This window comes from Marmota marmota, unplaced genomic scaffold (genome assembly GCF_001458135.2).
Source record: "Marmota marmota marmota unplaced genomic scaffold, marMar, whole genome shotgun sequence".
NCBI lineage: Eukaryota > Metazoa > Chordata > Mammalia > Rodentia > Sciuridae > Marmota > Marmota marmota.
Genome location: NW_026000108.1, coordinates 17,593,724 through 17,618,575, shown reverse-complemented (window position 1 = coordinate 17,618,575; position 24,852 = coordinate 17,593,724). Strand labels below are relative to the sequence as shown.

At 40.6% G+C, this 24,852-nt stretch overlaps 2 long non-coding RNA genes across 3 annotated transcripts in view; one reads left to right on the top strand and one right to left on the bottom strand.

Annotated features, from left to right (window-relative positions):
• LOC125610940 overlaps positions 1–24,852 on the bottom strand; it is a 103,324-nt gene that overhangs the window by 15,851 nt on the left and 62,621 nt on the right. For both annotated transcript variants that reach the window (XR_007341041.1, XR_007341043.1), the window contains exon 5: positions 12,469–12,526. This is a non-coding gene — a long non-coding RNA (uncharacterized LOC125610940). The remainder of the gene's footprint in view (positions 1–12,468; positions 12,527–24,852) is intronic.
• LOC125610941 lies at positions 1,601–23,801 on the top strand. Its single transcript, XR_007341044.1, has 6 exons — positions 1,601–2,366; positions 3,684–3,863; positions 4,556–4,750; positions 5,154–5,259; positions 13,399–14,380; positions 15,672–23,801. It is a non-coding gene; the product is annotated as an uncharacterized LOC125610941 (long non-coding RNA).

Genomic DNA, 24,852 nt, shown 5'->3' with positions numbered 1-24,852 from the left:
CTCCAACCTGCAGAAGGGCCACTCATGGTACTTTGAACCTCCTTGCAGGGAGGTGATTTGGTCTTTTAGATATTTTGGATCATGTGGGCTGGTTAGGATAGTGAAGGTGGGGCTGAGCATTTAGCAATGTCTAGTTATTTTATTTGGTTTGGGCAGCAAATTATTGTAGCAAGAAAGATGGCTTCAGATGGTGCTGACTGGGAAAGGCTTGGCGGACTACTTCCTGGGCTTCACCTGGTCCCTGGATTCCCCTTTATCATCTTTAAAATCATTCATTAATTGTGGGCATGTACAAGAAACGTTTTATGAGCGCCTACTGTATGCTGGGTAATGTGGCTGCTGAGAAGAAAGAGTCTCTGGTTGTTGCTCTCAGTCTAAGTGGGGGAGACAGATCAGTAAGTTAGTAGGAAATTAAAGACCATGAGTCATAGAGTTCATAGTTGTTTTTCAAATTGCACAAGAAGCACCTGTTTTCCACCACAGGGGTAGTTGAGCACCAGAGGAAACCTTTCTAGGCACAGTTGCAATGTACTGAGTCAGAAGAGTCAGGGATGAACTAATTAGGGGAAGAAGCAGAGGCAGTTGTGTTTGGACACCAAGCAGACATGTGCTCAAATGCTGACTCCACCACACGTGAACTGTGTCATTCTGGACAAATGACTGATTCTCTCAAAATGTAGTTTCCTGAGCTCCACTATTTGTTTTTTCTAAAAATTAGCAAACTATTTTTAAGTTCTAAACTCATATTCAATAATGAGCAGCTAATTGATACATGGAGACTCTTGTTATATGTTATGAATTTATCAAGGAACAACTCAATGATAATTGAAACTTGAGCATGATCCACTGCACATACAAAAGACTTTCTGCTTAACTGCTATTTGCAGTGGTGTAAAAGATGAGGAAACAGAGGGAAAGTCACGCAATGTGGATGGTTAGGCAGAAAGTTTGTTGAAGGCCTTGTGTCCTGGCACACACAGTGTGTTGTTGAAGGGGGTGGAGCCACTGAGGGCTGGCCACTTTTCAGTAAAGGTTATGTGGAAGCAACTAGATACCCCAAGATGATGTGGTCCTCCTTACTGTGGACTGTCTGATCTCTGTTTGCAAAGCCTTGGTTCATTTACCACCTGGCTGCAGAAAATAGAAAGCCAGGCACCACTTTGCTTCTGAAGAATTCTCAGCAATTTTTCAGAAGAGTAAAACATTCTCTGTGAAATTCTTGGAGATTTCTCCCCTTCACTCTGAAATGCCCTGAATTTCAAGCAGCTCTAATGTTGCTGACTCATATCTCGTTTCATAAGAATCTGGGTTGACTTGTCATATGTTATAAATCTCTAGTTTACAGAATCTCTCCTGCTGGAAGGTGGACCAGGAAGTCTGTCAAAGGGGATTCGAGGTGGTCTAAACAGAAGGTGAGGTTAAAAGTGTCCAGGGATTTTGCTCACTTTTTTTTTTTTTTAATGAAAACAGATCTTGAATGTTTTTAGGGAAGGTTATTATTCAACTTTTGTCTTGACGAAATGTCAAAGAGTGGACTTCAAAGACATATGTCCATGTAAGGCTGATGGTATTTAATGTAAATTTCCCAGGTTTTTTTTTTTTTTTGAAAGCTTTACGGAATCTCTCCCTATCTCTGTATCATTCATGGAAAGAGCATGTCATAACTCTGACAGGCAGCACATTTTCTCTTTTTAGGATTTTACTGTGACTTTCTCTATCAAGGATAGGGACCACAAGCTTCTCTGGGAAACTGGATACCCAGGCTTAAGTGTTGAACAGGAAATGTACAGATATGGCAAAGTACAGAAAGAGAAAAAAAGAGTCTGGACTGAAGATAAATATGACTTATGTCACAGTTTTGTTTTGTTTTCCCAGGAATCATCTCTATTGACAAAGCCTACAGAGTAAACACCGTGGGACCCAACTCTGAGTTCGCAAGCCGATTTAAATCAGGGCAACTCTTTTCAGTGGAGAATAAATTTGCCTATGCCTTTGGATAGGTTTCTCAGTTCCCTCAGAATACACAGGTGGATCAGCTAATGGATGGAGGGGGAGGGAGGGAGGAATGGAGGGACGGACTGTGTGGAATGGCAATCCTGCCAGAATATGTAGCTGTGGACTTCTTCCATCCTTGTATGTATTTTTTCCTTGAGGTTTTCTTTATTTTCTGAGGTTGTTGTTTGTGACAATTATACTCCCCTCTCTTTTCAGTTTAACCTTTCTTGGCCAAATCCAAGGTCAGAGAGAGCGATCTGCTACAGTCTGCCTAGTAAAATGCACGTCTCCTAATTAGGAAATTGAGCTTCTACCATTTACCAAGCCTTGGTTGCTTACAGGGAGAGATGCTGACTCATAGAACAGACAAGGTGATTCATATATGCAAATACATAATTTATCTACTCACACTGATTTTGTTAACAACAGGTCTGTGGCATCTGAGGAGCCATCAAGTACTCAGGTTTCATTTTGCATAATTATACAATATGCGATGATATCATCTCATGTCTCCTTATTGTTGTATCATCACTTTCCCTCTGTAGAGATGGAGCTTTATGAAGGCAAGGGCTTCTAGGCTTTTGCTAACTGGAGTTACCATCATACAGAATAGTGCCTAGTGTGGTAGAAACTCACTAAATGTCTGAGTAACTGGGTGACTGAATACATGGTTAGTATACCTTCTTGTCTTTGCTTCTCCTCTTGGTTTCTGCAGTTTTCTGGTATTTCCTTTGGGGAGGGCATGTAGTAACCCCACAAGGAGAGACCTTATGAGTCCTCTTCAACATCACATCATCCTAATACAAGGAGCTGGATTCCCAGGACCAATCTTTCTCATGAACATCAGCTGATTTTAAGTCAGTCTTTCTGTATATTTTTTTCTTACTCTCCCTTTACTTCTGGCTTTACTTATAGTAGAAACCTATTTTTAGGTTATCTTTATGTGCATACACTTATTTCTAAAATGTTATTAAACCACATTTTATGCTTTATTTTGTTCCCCACAAACTATATTTTATTTTCTTTATACCTTCTAATTTGCTCCTCTCATAGATAGTTCTTCCCTTTCAAGTCACTAAACAGCAATTTGCCTGAGTTTTCTTGATAGCATCTCTCTTTATTTTTGTATCTTCCACAGCATCTTTCAGCACTCTTTCAATATGGGTCAGACCAAATAAGTACCTTCAATGTTCTTGGCAAGTATTAACTCCTAATGGCTTACTCCTTTTTAGTTGTCCTTTAAGTTAAGTATCCAGATAGACTTGAATTGGGAAACAGAAGGTCACTTGAGCAAGGATCTATTTTCCTAGATAAGGAGGAGTAGTCTTCTAAAAGCTGTACCTACAAGCAGGTTCTTTCCAATGACAGCGATGGGTTTGTCTAAAAGGGTAGATAAACAATCTTTTGAAAGAGATAGTGAAGTCATCTTTGTGTATATAATAGTACATGCAGTTTTAGACAAGTTTCAGATATAAAGGCAAAAGGGCAGAACTAAAAGAAATCAATTATCCATATGATGAATGGTGATGAAAACAAATATCATAATAACAAAGCCTTGAATAAATTCAATGAGAGTCTGCATATCGTGTTGAATAATCATAAAGACAACAAAGTCAATTAGGACTGAAGTGAAACAGGAGGGCAAAAAACATGATTAAAAAACTCACTTAGCATCCTCCCTTTAACAGAAAAAATACCATCAATTCCCAGTGAGCAAGGACTTGTGCTTGGATCATGAACCAAATACCTCCAGAATGAGTGTCTGCAATCGCTAAGAAATACAGCTGGGCTTCACGTTGTGTGCCAGCTCCAGCTGAATGGTCGTGGCTGCCTAGAACTCTGTGTTAGGAGCTTCTCAGTAGCAAGTGGTATGTGTGGGAAAATGTGCTATAATCGTCAGCAATGTCTACTTGGGCATGGTATGTGGAAGTGATAGCATGGGTTCTGTGAAATTTTCATTGTTGATTCTTGTCTATCCATATATATGTATATGTATATATATATGGAAAATATATATATATATATATTTGGTTTCTAAATTTGATGTTGTAAAATTTGTTTCTAGAAAGATTGATGTATCATAATAGCCATCTGGCTCTTGTATTGTTTGCCCAGTTGGGGCTATTACAAAATTGTACCCTATCTATCACCTCTGACAGATTTCATAGCAGAGAGCAAATATCCCACATGGACTGTGAAGAAACAGATTTTGATCTAAGAAAGCAAAGAGATATGCAATATAAATTCACTATTATTTTTATTAGGGAAATGATGCTAGAGATTTCAATGACTTTGCAAAGAGCTCTGTCACTTAGCTCTGTCAGTATGCTTTCAATTGCAAACAACAGCAAACCCAGTTAACAATGGTTTAAAATTATGTGACTAACTATTCACACCACAAGATTCAGGAAATGGGTGGTTGCTGATATTTGTTCAATTGCACAATAACATCACGGACTGCACCTCTTTGATACCCTTGGAATGTTTCTCATGGTTACCAAATGGTAGCCATGGACCCCAGGACTACATCTCATGCCTACCTTTACGTCACAAAACACAGGGCACGGTGAAGCATCTGTGACTTCTGCTCCTTTCATCAGTAAAGAGAAAACTTTCACACATGACCTGTGAACTTTGTATTCTCTGTTTGGAAGACGTCCTGAGGCTCACCCTGGTTGCAGGGGAAACTGAAAAAGCACACATGTAGCTTTCCTGGCCTCTGTGGTGAAGGAGGCCAGAGAGGAAGGCCTTGGGGGTAAGTATTGACTGATCAACCAATAGCTTTCATCACGATCACACCTTTGATTGGCAGGCATTCCTGCACAGACTTTCCACCATATAGTCCAAATGAATTCAAGTCATTTGTCTTTCACAGTAATTCCACATGTAATTTGTTTGAAAGTACAGCTTGAAATGCAGCATCATCGTGTGAAGTACATCAGATCCAGATGTAGATTTTCTGGTCTGGTGATAAAATGCCAGTTGTCTGTTCCTGTCACGCAATAAAGGGACAGGAGAACAATGGCTTTCTAACTTGGAAAAAGAATGGGAATTACATACAAATCATTGTTTCCTGATGCCTATAATAGCAAAGACTTTGTACTGACAGTGGAATAAATTCTTACATGAGACCATTTGCCCATTCCTGTCTTTTCTAGGAGGTCTGTGCTAAGATCTGGGAGGACTCAGGAGGTCATTAGGCTGATGATGTTCGCTGCCACCTCTGAAGTAGACCTAGGAGAAGATATCCTTTTCTGAGGAAATGTATGACTTCCCTAATTTATTTCTTACTCCTGTAGGCTCACGAAGCTAACAGTCACAGGGATTTTGTTAGTAATTTTCATTTGGGTAACTGAAAGGCCACGTAGGGGTAGACAAGAGCCTCCTAGTGTCTAAATTTCAGGATTAGTTACTAATGGACAATGCCTTGTGAAGAAATGAAAAAAAAACATTAGGAGGGGTCTTGGATATCATAAAGATGTGGGAAGATCAGTGGAGCAGAAGTAGGAGAATAGGAGGAAGGGAGGAAGGAAGGAAGGGGAAAGAAATATGGAATGAATGTAACAGAATTATGTTCTGTACATCATCTTACCTTTATGTATATGTAATACTGCATTGTGTTCTATTCTCACTGCTGCCTACCCACATGTGCAGTTAGTACCCTGAGATGCCACTCTTAAGTGTTAGTGCTTGACATAGTACATGGCTATTGATGATCCTTCCCCAGCTTTATTTTAACTCTTCTTTGCCTCTGCTCTACTAGCTGCTACCGTCTGGACCTAGTTCAAGTGCCCCCAAAGGTCTACTGTGATTGAAGACTTGACCCTCAGGATGGCATTGCTGGGAAGACAGGCCTTAGGTCATTAGGGGGTGCCCTTGGAAGGAAGGAATTGTGACAGCTCTCTGACTTCCTTCCTGTCCGATGACGCAAGCTCTCTACACGCATGTGCCTCTACCATGAGGTGACACAGTGGACAGGGAAGGCCTCACCAGAACCAAGGCAATGGCAGCACCATGAGGTGGAACCTCACAAACCACATTCTAGATAAGCCTGTTCTTCATGAGAAGGTTGTCACTGTAGTGACAAAAAGTTGACTAAGACGTCGGTCATTAAGTACTTCCGGCTTATTCCTAGTTAGGGAATTACTGAAGTACATTTTCTTCAGTGTAAGGGATCCTGAGACCCACTGGAACATTTTCCAAGGAAATGTCACTTTAGGAAAATGCTAATCAAAGCCTTTAAAAGGGACAGCATGGAGTTGTAAGGAAGTAATAAAAATAAAGAGCAAGTCAAAAATAGGTTTGTTAGAGACAAAGTATGAATTGGTTGAAAGTAGATTTGGGAGATAATTATGCTAATGTAGACCAACTGCTGTGGCTCTCCTCTCCTGTGTGTCTTGGCACAGTGCACTACCCAGGGGCATGTCCTTAAAGCCATTGACCCATCCTGGATACAAGCCAAACAAGGAAGGGTCAAAAGCAGAAGCCCAATTAATCAGGTACCACCAGTGTAGGCGGGCCAGGACCCAAAGACTGGAAGGTCAGCTATGACGGGGGAGCATGAAGGTGTAATAGATCTCAGAACACAGGCAGGGTCCAGAGTCTAGGAGGTTAGGAGTTTGGCAGAAATAACTCTGGTAATAAGAACTGAACTTGGACCCTAGGGCAGAAAGTACTCCATTGTATTCTACTATCACTGCTGAATGTGGATGAATTGCTGGGCATTGTCAGAAAGTCTCAAAACGATTTTTTGTGATTAAAGTCAGGAACAAGATACCAGTGAGACCTTACTGAGGTTTTACTATTGGATTCTATTTTTTTTTTTGCTTTTTAATTTTTCACCTACTCATTTATTTATAGTAATTTTGAAAGCATGCTATTAACGATTAATAATAGCTGACATTTTGAGAAGGAATGCCTACAATAGGCTAGACATAGTTCTAAGTGTTTTACATAGAATAAGGATTAATACAATATAATAAGTGTTAACATTATATAATAGTATATAGTGATATAAGGAGTATTTAACCTTTACAACAATATGATATTTTTGTCATTTTCATATTAAGGAGGGGACATATAAGCCTCCATAACTCTCAACATCCTTTACCTAGGCTCTCTACTTCACCCACCCTCTTTCATCCATCTATCCAAGTATCCATCCAAACATCTATCCTTCCACTCATTCATTCATTCAAGAAGTTTGTATATAATTTATTATTGTAGGTCCTAGGAATAAAAAAGTGAACATGTTTGAGTAGCTATCTGCTTTGGAACTTTACAGTCCAGGAAGGGAATCAGATGGCGAAATCATCCCTTGTGATAAAGTGTGATAGGTAATAGAAGAAGATGCAAGATGCAACATGAACTTCAAAGGGGCCCTGGATGTTGTTTATCAAGAGGCAGAAAAGGTTCCCAAAAGGCATCCGAACTGACAAACAAAGGGTCACTAAGTATTCAGCGAGTAGGAGGAAATTCTGTTAAAGAACTTGAAAGGTGCACATTTCTCAATCGAAACATAAAATGGGAAGAACAAGAGGAAAAGAGATTAGGAAAGAAAGGAAGGCAGGAAGCCAGGCTACCAAGGGCATTCTGAAGGGCTTGAATTTCATCTTAATGACACCGGGAAGCTTTTTGATGAGTGTTAAGGAGAGGAGAGACATGATTCATTTATTTCGCATTCTAGAAGCATTGCCCTGGCTGCAGTGTGGAGGATGGACTGGATGGGGCAGGACTGTAGGCAATGTCATTTGGGAGGCAGATACAGCCTCCAGGTGAGAGGGGGTAGTGGGCTGAGGTGTGGCAATGGCCATTAGGATGAAGAAAAGTGGATGACATGGAGAGATAATGAGAGGTTTGAGATCCTCCACAGAACCTGCTCTTGGCCTTCCTCATGGAATGTGTAATGTCAGGCATATGTTGCAATTCATCTGGAGAAGACGTCACTGAATAAGACCTCACACCATATTTCTAATTGGGTGCCTGAGAGGTTATGGAAAACCTATGCTTCCAAAATGTACATTTTCACACATAGTAATACAGGACAAGATAATCTCTCATTTTTATAAAAATAGGGCCCAACATTTATGGCAAAAAAAAATGAGTTATATTCAAGCATTAGGGAGCTTGGTTGACACTTGAAATCTTTTTTTCTGAAGCTATCCAGCCAAGAGAAAGCTATGCTGTGAGGCATTGAAATATGGGGCTTAATGGAGAGACCTGGGGGAGCTCTTCCCAAGATAATTATTTTGAAAGAAGGGGTAAAATAGAAAATTGCCACGCTGCCACACCAACGTCCTACCTTCCCTTCCAAGTGACCTTTGCTTTAAGGGAAGAAAGACTTGGAGCCATATTCTAAGGAAGCAAAAATGACAGTAGCATCTTGGAAGAATCCAGACTCAACCTTGATGCCCAAGCCAGGCTGTGACGGAAAACCAGAGAAGCCTCATTCCTCATCCATTTCCTAACCAGGAAGTTCATGATAGAGACTCCTTTTAGGAATCATATTGCCTCCCCAATGAATTTAACTTTTGTCCAATTGAAAAGACTCATATTTTACTGCCCGTCATTTCCGCCGCTATTCAGCAGACCATTGAGAGCAGGGATTTTTTTCCGGCCTGTGGAGCACACCTTCATGGTTGTTTCATGCCACGTTTGTAGCTTACTCCTCTGTCTCTGGTGTGGCTAGCTCAGGCCGAATTATCGCACTGGCCCCAGTGCTGAATCTAAGTCTCTTGTGCCTTATCTTGAAAAGAATCATCTCGCATATTCAAATGGGCCTCTGGAAGAAGCCAGATGTAGGGCTCCTTCTTGCCAGTTTGCCACAAGTTCTTATTCCATGGCTTGTTGTTGCCAAGGCTCTTCAAGCACAGCGACTTTTCTCCCTCCATGGTCATGGAGCCACGTCTGATAGGAAGGTGGATCCGAGGGAGTTCCTGTGACAGCCCCGTTGGCTCTTGCCTGGAGGATTGGAACACCAGTTTTCCTAACTCTCCCCCTACACTTCTGCCATGATCCTGGATATCCTCCAGCCTTATCTTTCTGCCCCTGTTGTCATCCCCAAGAGTTGCTAGAGGCTTTACAACCTGCCTCCCATTAGCTCCCCTGGATTACTATGGCTCATCCAGGCTGACCTTTCAGTTTCCTAGGTGGGGTGCTCCTTCCCTCTCACCTAGGACTTTCACTTGTGATTCTCAATGTATGAAAGAGCCTTCCTAGACTTCTATCTACTCTTCAGGTCTTGGCTTAATCCGCATTTGCTCTGGAAACTTTCTTTACTTAATCCATCCCACAAGAGTTCTCTTTCTTTCCCTTATCAAATTTCTTTTTTTAATGAATTTTTAAATTTATCTGTGACAGCAGAATGCATGACAATTGTCATTACACAAATAGAGCCCGATTTTTCATATCTCTGGTTGTATACAAAGTATATTCACACCAATTCATGTCTTTATACATGTGCTTTGGATAATAATGTCCATCACATTCCACCATCATTTCTCACCCCATGCCCCCTCCCTTCCCCTCCCACCCCTCTGCCCTATCCAGAGTTCATCTCAATTCTTTTTTAGAGTTGCCTGTTTGCATGTCTGTCTTCCCCACAGATTATAAGCCACTTGGAAACAAATGCATTTTTCACCTTGAAATTATCAGTGCCTAGCACAATAGCTACCATAGAGTGAGATCTTGGTAAATTCATGCCAACTCTTTAGGGTTATGGGAAAGAAATGTTTGCTTCACAACAGAAATCATCCTCGTCAATCAAGGGAAGTATCTAATATTAATTCATTCATTCGTGCTTACTCCATAAATACTTCGAGTTCTTATGAATATGCCAGGAACTATTTTGAGTCCTGAGGATATGGAGATAAATATGACATATTTTTTTTCCTAAAGACATTCCAAGTTTGTTTGGGTAAATAGAGGAGTAAATAGTTATGATATGATGCATGCTATAATAAATAAATGCATAAGTTGCTATGGAACATAGAAAAATAGTGCTCACGTTTCTTCCTGAGTATCTAAAGACTTGGCACCTAACTGAGTCTTGATGAAGGTGCAAGTGGGAAGGCGTGGGACAAGAGGAAAGGAGCAATTGTTAGGAAGAGCCGAGATGTGGAAAGGGTAAAAACTGATGAAAACTGAGCGGTCACTGAAGCATCTGATGACTCTGGTGTCTCACTGGACCTGTAAGGCTCCTGTGAAGCTAAACAATCATGTATTTTGATGTAAATAAAAAAAATTGAGTGCTATTGATTGATTTTAGGTAGGAAAGGAATATGCTCACGGTGGGTGGTGCTTTACAAAGAGCCCTCCAGCAGTAGTGTGGACTCAGATAGGAGGGAGGTAAAGTCAGAGGAAGTAACAGGAAGACTCTTCAAAGATATTGGGGAGAAATATGGCTGACCTGCTGGGTCTAAGTTTCTGGCAGTCTATCTGGAGAGAAAGTAAAAGGATCAGGAGTGAATGAGGCTGTAGACCACACTGCTAAGACTTGAAGTGTGCTCTTCCTTCTTGTGTTATAGCCCTCTCCTTTCTTTAGATAATTACCGTTTGTCCTTTGTCATTCAATTTAAGGATTGCCTCTGGCAAGTTTTCTCTGCCTCTCTCACCTCAGTCTGATTAGGATACCCCTTCCTTTAAGCTCATTGAATATCCTATGTAGCCTCTGCAACACTAAATTATAAGCAATTTGAGAGCAAAGATAATGCCTGATTCAACCCAGCAAAATGTTAGCAGAGTATCTGGCACCTGGCATACACTCTGAAAGTATTTCCTATATGGATGAATAGATGAGTGACTAAATGACTGTTTAGAAATGAGAATTTTAAGAAAAGGAATTGTTTAGTGAGATTCTCAGATTTCTGCTTGGACAAAAAAGAAAATGGTGGGATGATCACTGAGATGTGGAAGAGGGGAAGAAACAAGTTGGGAGAATAGTTTGGGAAAGGTGACAATAATGATATCTATTCAGGACTGTTTGAATTTGAGTGGCTTAGGAGAAGAACTCATAAAAGCGCTCTGGCATGAGGTCAAGAGTGGCGACTAATCAGTGAATAGGTAAGTGGTAGTTAAAAATGTCATGCAGTTTAGTCATCCAGGAACACTGTGTGCGTTGAGAATATAAAATGTCTAACAGAGAACCCTGAGGATCACCAACATATGGTGCTTGGCTGGAGAAGCACTCGTGGAGACCTAGGAGGGATTTGTAGACATTAACAAAGTAGTTTGGAGAAGTATTGCTGTAGAAGACAAGAAAGGAATAAGTCTCAGGAATTAGCATTTTCAAATATTTCCAAGATGACAGGTATAACAGGGGGTTGAAAATGATCAATTCATATGTGTGTGTGTTTGTGTGTGTGTGTGTGTTATTTTTGTTTGTTTGTTTTTAGTGCTAGGGATGGACTTCAGGGCCTCACACATAGTAGGCTCTATCACTGATTCATGCCTCCAGCAGCTCCCTAAGTGTGTTTTTTTTGTCATCGGGGATGTTGGAGGTGCTACAGAGTTGGTGATGGAATGAGAAATGGAATCATTAGAGTCAGTGAGTATAATACCCTCCTCTAAAGAGCTTGTTTGTGAAAAAAGAGAATGGATGGCATAGAAAATACTGAAAGGTGAGAAATCAGCTTTTGAGTTGGGGATGCTAAGTTTTTAAATGGGAAAAAAATAAGCAATATTACATCTTGAGAATAAGTAGTGATTTAAGAGTAACATTATATAATTTTCCTATGTACGTATGAATATACCACAGTGAATCTTCCCATCATGTCCAGCCACAAGAAATTAGTTAAAAATAGCTATAGGTAAGTGACAGAAATATCAATAGAGGCAAAGGAGTAGGGGGTGGGTAGAAGGAAGGGGAAAGAGGGGTGCTGACTCAGAATAAGATATATTCCATGCTTATATAATTATATCAAAACAGACTCTACTGTCATATATAACTAAAAAGAACCAAGAAAATATAAAAAGAGGTAACATTAATAAATAGGTGGAGGAGTTTCCTGGAACAAGGCTTAGGATTAAATGAGCTCAAGAGTCCCAAAGGATGGATCACCATTGTCTGAGGCAGAGTCACATCTCCTTTGATATTAAAGGGAGATGAAAGGGTGAATACACACCTATATTTGAGTTAAGTGGGCATTTCATCCATACCTTATTTCTTCCATTTCTCTGGTAAGATCATCTGCAGAGAGTGAATGGGATAGAGGTGATAAAGAGAATTGTAAATGCTGACTTTGGGACTGGCTTCTCCAGTAACTCAACATGAAACTAGACGGAGAGGAAAAGTCATCCTGTAGCTGTGCAGACTTTGCTGAAGATGAATAAGAATGAATCTGTTGTGCAGCAATTTTCACAGTTACACGATTTGCTTAGCATCCGGAAATAGCTTGGGTCTACCTAAAATTAAAATTGCAGATAATTACAGTGATGCAAATTGGCATGAACTGGGTACATACGTGAATTTCTAACCTCAGATCCATGATTCATGGTCCATGTGCAACTTTGGGAGTAGACAGCTTGTGGACTCCTAGAAAAGAATACAAAAATTTGTATATCTATAAACTTTTATGGAGAGAGAGTTCATCCTTAGTTTTCACTTGACTTTCAAGATGTTTTGGATCAAAGTTTTAATATTAAAAGATTGAATGAGGAATATGATAGTTGTGGATGAATGAGTGATATTCTAAAGATGATGAAAGAATGAGGATGTGATTCCTTTGGGTTACGATATTCCTTTGGATTACTTATGTTAAAACATACATGCATCACACACATGCACACATACCTGAAAAAGAACTGAAAAGCAAGAATATATAATGAAGTCTCAAAACTTAATAATAAGAAACAAATCACCCCAATTGGCAAAATATTTGAACTGAATGGCAAATGATCACATTAACTGCATTAGCCATTCGAGAAATTCAGATTGTAACCAGAAAGAAATACTACTACACAATTATTAGAATAGCTCAAGTAAAAAAGAAAAATAGACAAGAATGGCAATATACCATGTCAGTGAGGATGCAGTGAAACTGGAATACTAACACATTGCTATTCTAGGCTGCTCAGTATTTACCAAAGAGAAATAGAGAGAGTGCTCTGAGACAAAAGGGAATTTTGGAAGGTGATGGGAATACTCTACATCTTGAGTATTTTGGTGGTGATAAGACAATAATTATTAAAACTTTTCAAAAGGGATAAAACTGTTCACATTAAAGTTCAAATAATTTTTGTTGTATGTGACATATATCTCAAAATATGTAGAGTGCACAATTCTATGGAAAAAAAGTGCTCTGAAGGGGAATGATAGGGCCGTGTGTAAATGATTTTGAACTATTCTCAGCATCACCTTTCACACAGAGTGTTTTTTCTTTGATGCAATCTCTCCTTCAATTACAGATGCAAAGCACAGAAGGCTCTAAGGGTTTCATGGAGAAGAACTTCTGGGAGAAGAATCCTCATGTGGTAACAGCAGGAGAAAAAACCCTACTGTCAAGATGAAAATCAATGGAAAACATCTGGGCCCTCCTCCAACTAGAGTCTTTTCCCCCAATTTATTTTCTAGTAAGACTTTGATTTTTATTAAGAATGGACCCCATTGCCTTCCATCATTAAGCCCAAACACAAACTTGTTCCCCAGAGAGAGGCAATCACGTTAGTTCCTCACACTCCTGTTTTGCCTTAGAGAACAACAGTGCAGATGAGCATGTTAGATCTCTGTTCATTGATTAAAGCCAGCCTTGCTAGGGATATATACAGAACAGGGGCATTTCCTTAAATCAATACAGAAAAGCTTTCATTTCCTGAGACCCAAGCAAAGGGATGACACAGAACTACCAGGGTTTGCCCAAGCATCACAAAGCACCAGGGACCTGGATATGTGGGGGGCAAAAATATATGGGTGGCAAACAAGAGAAAGTGAAATTGAGGATGGGAAAGGGCCAAGCAGGAAACAAGAGCGGCTTTAAGCTCCTCAAAACTTTCACAAGAAGCAGGTGTAATTAACTGTTCCATCTTTATCTTCAGATTTGAATTAAAACAAATCAAGTTGAGTTGAATTGAGTGGCCTCAACTCAGGATCAAAGAGATGACTCTGTGACATGGTGTTTGGAAGACAAGGTGTCACTTAAGGGAACTCAAGAACCCACCCTAAAGCATCTATGATACCAGAGCATCAATACATATTGTTGATAGTGAAGACAAGGTGCCCTGTGGACTCCAAGGTTTCTTCTTATCCTCAAATATCTGCTCTTATTCCAAAATGCTTACAGGGTAGTCCCTCGCCAACAGCTGGCGTGCTCTGTGAAGAATTCCTACAAAAAACAAGTAGCAGAGAGACTGCAGTTAACCCAGGGGAACTTACCCATGCGATAGTTGAAGGGTAAGTCCCTCTCTAGAAGCAAGAGCTGCTATTAAATAAGACACAACTGCTTTGAGCTTAGTTTGCTGGAAGGAAGTGATGAGGGACAGGGAGAGGGTGAATTTAGTGAGAAATATGGAGATGAAACAATTGCCAGAGTAAAGATGATACGTGGTCAGGTTTTTTTCCCCCAAAATATATTAAGGGGAGAACAAATTTTACCAATATCATTGGTAAAGAAGAAGATAATCCAAGTGAAACTTAGATTATTAAAACTTTACTGCAGATTGAGAAAAATTGACTTGGATATAACAAGGATCTGTGTTTAGGAAAGGTAAAACCTAGTGCAGACTGCTAGGGGACAAAGTCAGATGAGTTCCCGCCAGTGAGGACCAGCCCAATACAGCCATTGATAAGATGGAAATCCGGGGTGGACTAGACCCACAACCAGCAAGAGGTTTTCATCAATTCCTTAGGAGGGAAAAATCAGGAATTAAAATGAGAGTGGTATTTACATACAATTTGACTATGCTAAATATAGGTTTGTTTACATTATACTTATAGCTAAACAAGCCAGTGTTTCTATTTTGTTAGGGTCCTGGCAAATAAATGATTACAGACTCCAATCAAATAATTGGACGAGTGTTCAATAGAGAAAATGATTTCGAAGATACAGGAAGAAGTCAAGAAATAGAGCAGTGAAGTAGTGCTTCACCAGTCACTCATTACTATTTCTAGGAATAAAGGGCAGAGAGAAAAAACAGTCACAGGAAGCAAAGAAGAGAAATAGTCAATGTGGGCCACTTCAGAGGCCATCTCATCTTCTGATGAGACTCTAGCAGGTGGAGCACCATGAATTCATGGGGGAGTGAGGAAGGCAGCAAAACTTTTTCTCCTTTCTTCTTGCTTCTTTCCAGTGGCCCCATTGGCTACCTCCAACAGAAGCCAGAGCCCACGGAAGTCCATTGCTGTAGGGTGTATAGGTTAGCCTCTCAAGGCAAAGGTGGGGTGAGGAAGAGAGTTGAGCAAAGGCACGGAGACAAGATTGCCTGCAGTCCAGTCCCCCAGGCCCTCAGCAACCATGCTGTCCTGCAGGCAACAAAAACTTATATGACTTAATGTTGCTAGTGTATCATGGGGTGACGCCAGTTCCTTCATTCTTCTACATGAAACTTAAATATTAGTCAATGGTTATGGTGAAAATTAGTGGAAAACAAATAATCATGACATTTAGGTTTCTTAATCTTGCTTTAATTGCTGGTGTGAGGCCTACTTTGCTAATCATGACTACCATCTTCTGCCATCTACTCAGGTTCCTGGTGCCTTCTGCCTGTACCTGACTGGATAGGTGGTGGCCTGAACCTTCATTCCCACAGGTCTGTGTCCGTACTGTTCTTGCTTTTGGAGGGGATGTAAGTAGATTCAGTTTTTAATCATTAGTTCTGTTGGGTAAAAGGCTAATAAGAAGTCTCCTTGAGGACCTCCTGTGTTGCAAGCATAGTCCCCCTTGTGCTCACTGTTGGCAGCAATCACCCTCGTAGAGTTGTCACCTGGCATTGATCCCGTCCGGCCAGGATCAGTCATGCAGGTAGGAACAGTCCCCCTTCTCTGCCTGTTGGTGCATCTCCACAAGGAACCACGCATGGCTGAGGAGGAATCAGCTTGAATTTCAAGGGAATCAGGGGGTAGCATCTTGTTGCCAGGTGCTTCTCCTTTGGCATTAGGATCTCCAAATACATAAGCTTTCGTAGAGCTAAACCAGGGAATGCCATTAGTATTACGTGCCTATTGTTGCATTGCCCTTGTCTTAAAATGCGTCACCTGGTTGGAGGTCCTATTCTGAGGGGTACTGTTTCCAGACATGTGTAATAAAGTTCCACAGTCTGAGAGGTTTAGAAAAAGAAACTCGTTTTCCCACAGATCTAATAGTCCAAAGTCCAAGGTCAGATGTGGCAGTGCCATGCTTCCTGGGAATTCTGTGGGGAAGGATTGTTCTAGGCCTCTCTCCTAGCTTCTGGTGATTCATGGCTCATGTCAACAGGCCTCCCATCTCCACACCGTATTCTCCCTGTGTGTGTGTGTGTGTGTGTGTGTGTGTGTGTGCACGTGCCTGTGTGTGTGTCTCCTTCCATTCACAAATTAGTCTTTTTCTATAAGGACCTAAGATACATTGTATAAATGGCTAACCATGCACCTATGTGACTTCCTCTTACTCAACTGATTATATCTGTTATGATCCTATTTCCAAATAAGGTTATACTCTGAGACATGGTTGGTAGGTCAAGACTTCAACATATGAATTTTAAGGGATACAGTACAATTCAACCCATGACAGGTGCCATAGCAATCAATAAGCCTATTTCTCCTTCCACACCGAGTGTTTGAGTCGATCACCTGAAGTACCCCTGGAAGAATGACTTTTTCGTAGCAAAATGGAAGGTCTCCATCACAGTTACTACTCCATGAGGTCAGAGCATCTTAAATGACCACTTCTGCTATCTTTACGAGGTCCTGAATTACAGGATTCTTTCAAGTACTCATTGTATATAAATGCCAAGGTTGAGGACCACCAGACCAGATAAGTAGCCCACTACTGAATTTTTTTTAAGGAGTCTTCTTTCTGCCCATGTATGTTCTGTGTTGTTCTGTGTTACATGCATTTCTTATGAAAGTTGAAAAATCTTGCTGAAGCAGTTCTGTACAGATGAAAATAGACTCAGATGAAAAAACAACTTTGTTTTTTATTAGATCCACTCTTTCAGTATAAACACTGATATATATCTTGGTAGATATAGATTTCTCATTGGGGACAATTCTAGGACTAGCTCCTCAAAGGCTTTATGTTTGTATTATTGGCTCTGTAATCATGTTTAACTTTAATTAATTTATCTGATACCAGTTTATATTCATGTGCACCCACATATACCCATGCTCACATAGGATATAAGCAGCTATCTGTGTGAAATGTGATTTGCGTGACAATAAAAGATTCTTTTTGTCTTGGAGTCAATCTCCCTTTATCCCACTTTGAATTCCAGAATTGTCACTAATGTGCCAGGCAAAAATCCTTCTTGCTACAATATTCTGTGCAGAAGTCATTTGTTCTAATAAAATGTTTCCTTGGACTAAATATCTCTGATGCAGTGAAAATATGACAGGCTTGAGGATAGGGAAATACAGGCATCATCTCAAGTTCTACCCCTAAATGTCCCTGTAGAAGTGACAAACTGTATCTATGGGTAAAAACAATGGTTACTGATATTTGATCCAAAGAATCACATGGAATACTTGTGAAATGATAGTTTTACTGGCCCATTCCATACCAATCACTATGAAATCTCTGAAGTAGGGGTCAGCAGGGATTTTTATACTCACATTAACCCCCAAACCCAACTTACGTTTTTATGAACTCCTGACTTGGGGAAGTGCTCCCTCAGGTTATTTTTATAGTCTATTCCTGTTCTATTTATGGGTGGAAACTAAATAAAGGCCACTATACTTATTAACCCATTAGATCATGTTATTCCTTTCAGTTTTCTTGTGATCATCAGGTAGAAGGATGTCCTGAGGAATGGGGCCCAGGATGGGAACTTCTGATGAGTTAACAGTTTGGTGCAGCAGGAGGCCCAGATGTCAGGTGCAACCAGGGAAGCTTGGATGACTTGAGGACAAAATGAGGGCCTTAGGGATAAATTTGGGGATAAGAAAAAAACTGAATGTGTATATTATCTATAAGTGTGTGTGTGTGTGTGTGTGTGTGTGTGTGTGTGTGTACGAAACAGACTAAGTACCCAAATTATAGAGACATTTATAGAAATTGCTAAAAATGATAGTGCAGATCTATATTTATTGAAATGGAAAGATGCACATGATGGATTTCTAAGTGAAAATTGTGTCTTAGGTTTCACTTTGGAAAAAAGAAATATTCCCTTGGAATTTGGAGACCATGCATTTGAAGTCTGGCTGAGTTTCTTAAGTGGTGGGAGTAGTTAATTTTTATGCCCTCTTACTTCCCTTTTGATATGAACTATTTTTTTTTTTTACAATGGGAATTCAATAGTTTACAATTGGAAAGAGCAATAAAGCTATTTCCATTCTGACAATAAAATGTTGTGCTGGTTGCATGAGGATGGCAGTTGTTTTTGGACACATGAAGGACCCAACAGAGCCAGTGTGAGGGGGAGTTGGGTAGAAAACAATGACCATCCAGGAAAGAGCAGAGGGAAGAAGAGCTATTCCAGGAAAAGCTTCAATATCCCGGGTTCTTATCAGCTTGCTCTCTGGCCCCCAGGTGTGTGCAGCACTTTTTGCCTTCCTGGGGCTGGTAAGCTACCTGTGGGTCACTACAGCAAGGATTATTGTAGCGGTCAGGCCACATTGGATTGTTTAAGATTTAACTCCTTTGTTTCTAGCTGCCAGCCTTCGAGTTTGCCTGGGGTTACCTGCTCCACAGACCAATGTATTTATTTCTGATGCGCAACCCAGTATTGCAGGGTTGACTAGCAGCTTAGAGGGAAGCAAGGGAATGGAGTCTATTTATAGCAGACAGCAACAAAGGTTTCCTTTCTTTCCTTTACCTCGAATTGTATTTCTCTGAAACTCTGCCCATGTTGCGCAGAAATCAAAAGGGCAAAAGAACAAGTTCCTCAGAGCTGGTTGCAAAGTTCCAGGGTTTTGTTTTTAGAGCAAATCTGCCAGCTTCAGAGGAGGTTGCAGCCACCCTCGGATTCTAAATCAGCTTGATGGCGGTGCAAATAGATGCAAATGAGGGTCAAATCAATTTCCATAATGAACAGCACAGGCAAAGCGGACTCCTCTCCACCTGACTCAAAATTACTAGAAAATCCAATGAGGGCAAGAAAAAGAAACAAAGAAAGAAAGGGAATGCTAAGTGACTAGAAAACTGTTGCTCCTTGGATCTTGAAAATGGAAATTGTAAGGTCCAAGAATGATTTCAGATTTTGTTCTGGAAGCTTCCATAGAAATGGCTAATTCTAATGCAGCTCCTCTGGAGCTTTTGGTTGTGACCAGGCCTCTTTTTGCTTCCTCCATTATGTTTCTCTTTCCCTGTTCCTGAGCTCCATGTAGTACCACACTGGTTGGCCTTTGACAGCCTCTACCTTTTTAGCAGCTTTGTTGAGGTATAATTCATCTGGCATAAAATTCACTATTTTAAAGTGTGCAATTCAGTGGTTTTAGTATATCATAAAGCTATACAACCATTGCCACTATTGAATTTTGAAACTTCCATCACTTCCCAACAGAAATCCATACCCATTAGCAATCACTTCCCATCTTCCTTCCTTCAGGTTTTTGGCAACCACTAATCTAACGTTCTGTCTCTGTGGCTTTGCCTGTTCTGGAGGCTACATATAAATGGAACCATGGTCTATGTGGCCCTTCGTGCCTGTGCTTTCATTCTGCCTCCTATTTTCAACATGCACCCATGTGGTGGCATACATCAGTACTTCATACCTCCTTATGGTGGCTTGGCCTCTTTCAGCATAATCCACATGAGGGACATAAATCTTTGTGTCTCAGAGGAATGCAGTGAACTCTGCTTATTTTGCTGAAAACCACATGCAGTGGGAGGTGTCAGTAACATGGCTTAACCTTATGACTTGTACATTTGGTCTTTGCCCACTGTTCATTTCCCTTTATTTTAGAAATTAGCTTCATGTCATTCAACTGATGCTGAGCTGAGCTGGGCTTATATTAATCATTAACAGGTGTTTCAATAAGCCACAATGCAGACATTGGATTCCAAAAAGCATTTTGATACTTCTGGCACAGCCTACGTCTTCGCATATGGTTGACTTGCTTCTTCAAGGGAGATGAGATTCGCTAGAAGTATGATACATATGGGCCATTGACTGAACCATCTGAGGAATTTTTAATTGGTGTGAATATGGAATGTAATAATTTATAAAATCCATTGCTTTTAAATGCTTAAGTACTTGGAGAGAACTAATTGAATGGGCTTTATTTACTGGAAGGCCCTCAATGCCTTTGGATATCTCCAAATTTCTTCATATAAAGCTATACTTCCATGAAAATCATTAAGATGCATTTTTGAAATGCCTCTCTTGTGCATACCCATACTTTGAAGAACTATGGTTTCCTACAATAATCATGCACAGTAAGCCTTCTGCTCTTGACCTTTCAGTCGATAGAACATCACACTTATCAGGCAATACACAGGTAGAATAAAAATTGAGGCTCTTGATTATGCCTCCAAGGCTGTGCTTAAATCTGTTGGAGGACAGAGGAATCAAGTTCAGCCTTAAAAATGTTTTCATTGCTGGGATTAAATATTACAGAGCATGTTTGACAAGTGGGTGAAAAGAACATACCAGAAATCTATTTTTCTACAAAGTGCTAACAAAGGAGAAACCTCCTGAGAAAGAACTCATTTATTCCAGGGCTGATCTGGGATCTCAATCTGGAGAGATGAGTTCTCTTAAAGTCTGTGTAGAATTCCAGAGGGTCACCACAGTTGTGAAGTGGACTCAGATCTGGACAAGCAATTCCATCTTTCATATTAGTGTCATATTATGGACAGGATGCCAAATTAATGTTTTTTTTTTTCAAGATAAAAGATGACACATCAAAAAGAGTTGGCTCTTGTGTTAGGCCATTGGGTCTGTTCTCAGCCACACAAGGGTTCAGGTTCACTATGCATGGAACTTGGGTAGGGAAGTTTGAGGAATATTTGCAATAGTGATTTTCTTTTCTAACACAAGAGAGAAGTAAGCGAATTGGCTGGGTGTAGCAATTTGACTCTGTCACTCTACAGGAAATAATAGAGATTTTACTGGAACTCTTTCAATCGTTCAGATTGCACCCCAACCTATAGCCTTAATGTCCACCTTCCCCACACTAAACTCTGTCAAATATTTGAACACAAGACCTATAGGTTATAGTTGTGCCTATGTCACAAGCACAGCACAACAGACGGTGACAGATCATCCTCTTCACAATAGCACAGAACCCAGTGTTGTTATACACCAGGAACACTGTGGAGCAGGAGGCAGGAAGTTTGGGGTAGCTGTATCTAGAGCAACAGTGTGAGGGTAGAAGGGTGGTAGGGATTTGAAAGGGTAGGGCGACTACCTTGTGAGCACCCATGGGATTAATAGAGAAGAGTCACACAGCTTCCTCGGTGGAACTGCTGTGGGCATAGCCAGTCTATGCCAAAAGCTATTGTCCCCTTTACTATTGTGCTTATGTGGCAAAGTTGGTGTGTCATCTTCACAGACACATGGGGGAATCATCAGCATAGGTGAGAGACATTAGAAGGGTTCTGGAAGTCTGCAATAGCAAATTTGGGTGAAAGCCAAAAAAAATAATAATAATAATGACTGGAGCCATAAAAATAACAGCTATTGAATATACTGTGTGCTAGGCTCTATGCCAAGTGCTTGCATTTAGTGTTTCTTTCAGTCCTCACAATAACTCTTTGAATTAAATACATTAATTACATCCATGATACAGTCAAGGAAATCAAGGCATCATGAGTTAGTCTTACCTTGGAAGGGCCATTTTCAGAATTCAAATCCAGGTTTGTTTTCTACTCCTAGCTCATGCTCTTAACCTCCATAGAATATTACCTGCCAGGTTATCATCAGAATGACTATATTTTTAGCCATTCATGCATTGTGTCTGTATGGATATTTATTTGGCAACAATAATATATTTCTTTGAAATGTTATCTAAAACTTTGGCATGAATATATAAAGATATAGCTATCCAATGTACTTAAATGTGCTGTGTTCACATGGATAAGTACCATCAAAAGTAAATGTGTAAGCTTGATAAGAGAGTAGATTTAAATGTAAATAAAGACTAATATTGCAGAAGCATTTTTATGATTGTTCAACGTGCATTAATGGAGAAAACCAGGAAGAAAGAAGTGTTTCCTTAATATCCTGGTTTGTGGTGTATCTTGGCATCACTCTGACCCTCACATCAGCCTTGTAAAGTTCATCTCATTGTCTTTATTTTTTAGGTGAGGGAAAGGAGGTCTGAAGATATTAAGTAACTCACCTAAAATCTTAAGTTAGGAAAGAGATTCAAAAATAGGACGTTAAGCCCATTTGCACTTCTGGCATCCACTGCTGGAAGGATATAGAAGATGGAAACGATAAACATTTTCTTAGCCTTTAAACATGGTTAAACATCAATTAATCCATCAAACACTTGTGGAATGTTGACATTATACCATGGGAGATGCTGGATATAAGTCTTAACATTGATCTTGGGGAAAATTGCATTGTCCAATGGAAGAAACAGGACAGAAGCGCACCATTGATGAATACGTGAAACATACAGGATAGTGTAGGCAGACAAGGGGGATAAAAACCACATTGCTAGGTAGACTTGGGGAAATCTAGAAGAGGAGGTAACATAAGAGCAGGATTGTGAGTAGAAGTTTGCCAGGCAGAGAACAGGTGAAAGGGCACATCGAAGACCCTCCAGGAGGTGCAGAAGAGTTCAGTGTGGGACGGGAAGGAGCAGCCATTTGTATGACTCAAATCTGGTCTTGAGATAGGCTTAGAGAGAAGGAGAGGGAGATCAGGTGCTTTATTCTTGAGGACTGCTCTTCAAGGATTTTGTATGCCAAACAACAACAACAACACTAACAAAAACCCAAAAAACGGTTCTGGACTCCTCTGTGTCCATCCAATAAGAAAACATAATAAAGCTTTCACAGGAAATGTGAGTAAACTTCTGTGTTCAGAAGATAATTATATAAGGTTTGAGATGCCATGTCAAAGTACTAAGAAGGGGACATGAAGAAGAATTTTTAAAAGGCGGACTATCTTGAAGACATCGCTAACTTCTAGAACACTCTACACAGATGGTCACCTAATGCTGAGGAATTTCTTCTAAATTAGGTGTCATGGCCATGTTCATGATCCTGTAGTTCATCCTTACCTGGGCTGTTACCCTAGCTACTTATCCTGAATCCTTGACCTCTTATAGCTCCAGTCAGGAGCCACTACAAACCCTAAGCCTTGAGGATCCCAAGGGTACCTGACCCAATTTGTGGGTAATCCTATACTTTGGTATCCTTCCTCAGTCAAGGCCAGGTTGTTCCTTGCAGGAACTTTATAGGAAGCTGGGTCTTTCCTCATAGGTTTGCCCCATATAGGTCACAATTGGTGGAGATTCTGACGCCTTCAACCTTCAGAACACCCTGGCAGGACCAGGTGTGTCTGAGACCCAAGGCCAGTCACCTTGGACAGCAGACTCTATCATCCATTTATCCTAGTGACTCACATATAACATTAATTTCTGTGTGTGGCATGAAGAAAAAACATGACTGATAAGAATTCAGACAGGGGCTGGGGATGTGGCTCAAGCGGTAGCGCACTCGCCTGGCATGCGTGCGGCCCGGGTTCGATCCTCAGCACCACGTACAAACAAAGATGTTGTGTCCGCCGATAATTAAAAAAAAAAGAATATTAAAATTCTCTCTCTCTCTCTCTCTCTCTCTCTCTTAAAAAAAAAAAGAATTCAGACAGTGTAAAGATTCCTGGTGGATGAGATTGTAGAAAGATACAGACTTAGAGGAAATACTTTCCCTTGTATTTCCCACACTAGACTGGAAACATTTCCAGAGATTTGAATTCTGTTCTTGATCCCCATTGTACCTTGTTTTATGACCTTGGCCAAGTCAATTAACCTTTCCATTCCTCTGACTGACCTTAGTAAACTTAGAATAATATATCCCTGGTTGCCTGGCTCCCAGGCATGTGAGGTTGAAAGGGTTAATAGGAGAATGTTGAGAAAGTATCCAAGGCACTGTTTATCAGAAAGTCGACAGTCTGTTGTGATAGGCAATCTACAAGGGAGTGTGCCAGATAGTAATGGGCTATGAAACCTTCATAAGAAAGATGATTGGACACAGTTATCTCTTTTCCTTGAAAGCCCTCAACTTGCAGGTCAATGAGCACCTCTGTCCTGGGTGATATTCAAGGTTAGAGGGAACACGTGCCTTACTACTGTACTGTAGCAAATCAGTTAATTATGGTGCAACCTGTTCCTAACAGCCCCTAAAGGTACTTGCTGACCTTGGACCAGGGCTGTGAAAAGACACTCTCCTGACAGGGCAATAACTACTGGACTGGTGAGCCCTTTCCCTGTACTCACGTATTTACAAGGGGAGCTAAATACAGCAGTTACAATTTCCTCTGAAAGTCACCACACCTGTCCTCCCTCTGTGACTCCTTGATTCTGCCTAGAAAGGACAGTAGCCAGTCGGGATTTGCTTGTGATTGTGACCACCAGGCAAGGGAAGGCTCGGGGTGTAACCAGGACCATTCCATCCCTGGAAAACAGGGGATGCTGAGCCCCAGCAGAACCTGTAGACAGACTGGGGGAACAAGGAGAAGGGTGCATTTTCAATGTCACTTTGAGACCACACTGGCAACCCTATGAAGAGTGGAGTGAAAAATGCACATGGGCGCGGGCAGGTTGGTTGGTTTATC